We start from the raw sequence: 329 nt of genomic DNA on the forward strand, positions 1-329 counted from the left end.
CCCCCCCGAGCCGCCCCGCTGCTTCCCCGCGGAGGCGGGATGGAGACGCGAGGCTCAACCTGCAATTGCATCTTCCCGTGCAGGGGAGAGGGGCGCCCGCGCTGGCCACATCCCGCCTCTGAGGGAGCCGAGACCGCCGCCGCCGCCGCTCCTCCGGGGGATCCCGGCTTCTTCCATTGCAGCTCCCTCTCGCACTCACTACTGGCTGCCACCTCCTCGGGCTCGCTTTATTTTTGCCTTATTTATTCTGCACGGGAGGGTGGTGGGGCAGGGGCAGGGTGGGGGGGGTCTCCAGAGCCACTTTCTCTGCCCCGGTCCCGCTGAACCCA

The sequence above is a fragment of the Gavialis gangeticus genome, unplaced genomic scaffold (assembly GCF_001723915.1).
Source record: "Gavialis gangeticus isolate Ggan-Ray unplaced genomic scaffold, GavGan_comp1, whole genome shotgun sequence".
Taxonomy (NCBI): domain Eukaryota; kingdom Metazoa; phylum Chordata; order Crocodylia; family Gavialidae; genus Gavialis; species Gavialis gangeticus.